This window comes from Apium graveolens, chromosome 2 (assembly GCF_009905375.1).
Source record: "Apium graveolens cultivar Ventura chromosome 2, ASM990537v1, whole genome shotgun sequence".
NCBI lineage: Eukaryota > Viridiplantae > Streptophyta > Magnoliopsida > Apiales > Apiaceae > Apium > Apium graveolens.
In genome coordinates, this window is record NC_133648.1 from 169,659,362 (window position 1) to 169,660,505 (window position 1,144).

The 1,144-nt window shown below is 42.6% G+C and overlaps 1 non-coding gene across 1 annotated transcript; it reads left to right on the top strand.

Moving 5' to 3' along the window:
- The first annotated feature begins 502 nt into the window (after positions 1–502).
- Positions 503–609, top strand: LOC141710146 (small nucleolar RNA R71). The gene has a single exon (XR_012570680.1). It is a non-coding gene; the product is annotated as a small nucleolar RNA R71 (small nucleolar RNA).
- Positions 610–1,144: the final 535 nt, after the last annotated feature.

Genomic DNA, 1,144 nt, shown 5'->3' on the forward strand with positions numbered 1-1,144 from the left:
GTTGTACTGCTTAGCTGAATACTGATGATAAGCCTGTTGAACCGTATTCTGAGCGTTACTCCAACTGAAATTAGGATGATTGCGGTTGTTTGGATGATAGGTGACTGGCACAGGTTGCTGCGATCGCTGGAAGTTGCTCACGAATTGAGCTGATTCATTCGAAATTGCACACTGATCAGTCTCATGAGTACCAGCACAAAGCTCACAGACACTAGTGATTTGATTAACTCCATAATTAGCCAAAGTGTCCACCTTCATTGTCAAAGCCTTAAGTTGGGCAACTATAGTAGTTGCTGCGTCCAACTCCAAAATTCCTGCAACTTTTCCCTGAGTCAGTCTCTGGGAAGGATTCTGGTACTCATTAGTAGCCATCAGTTCAATAAGTTCATAAGCTTCATCGTAGCTCTTAGCCCATAAGGCTCCTCCTGTTGCTACATCAAGCATGGGCCTAGAAGTATGTCCCAATCCATTATAGAAACAGTTGATAATCATCCAATAAGGCATGCCATGGTGTGGGCATTTCCTTAGCATCTCATTATATCGATCCCAAGCCTCACACAGAGATTCTCCAGTTTGCTGCGCAAACTGGGTAAGAGCATTCCTGATTGCTGCAGTCTTCACCATGGGAAAAAATTATGAGAAACTTTTGAGCAAGATATTCCCAAGTTGTGATAGACCCTTCCGGTAGAGAGTGTAACCAACACTTAGCTTTGTCCCTCAAAGAGAGTGGGAAGAGTAACAACTTGATAACATTTTCAGTCACACTATTGAACTTGAAAGTGTCACAAATCTCGATGAAATCCCTGATGTGCATGTTGGGGTCTTCGGTAGGAGAACCCCCAAACTGAACTGAGTTTTGTATCATCTGGATCGTGCTTGACTTGATCTCAAAAGTGTTAGCCGCGATGGCTGGTCTAATAATGCTAGACTGAATGTCATTAATCTTAGGCTTAGAGTAGTCCATCAAAGCCTTCGGATTTTCTGCTTGATCACCCATTGCTACTACAATTGACTCTTCAACTATCTCTTCTTCTTCTAACTTCTTTTCTTCCTCAAAAACTTTCTTACAAACTACCACAAGTTCTTCCTCGGCTTTATCCAATGTTCTCTTACGAGTATGCGAACACGTATGCATACACCCTCG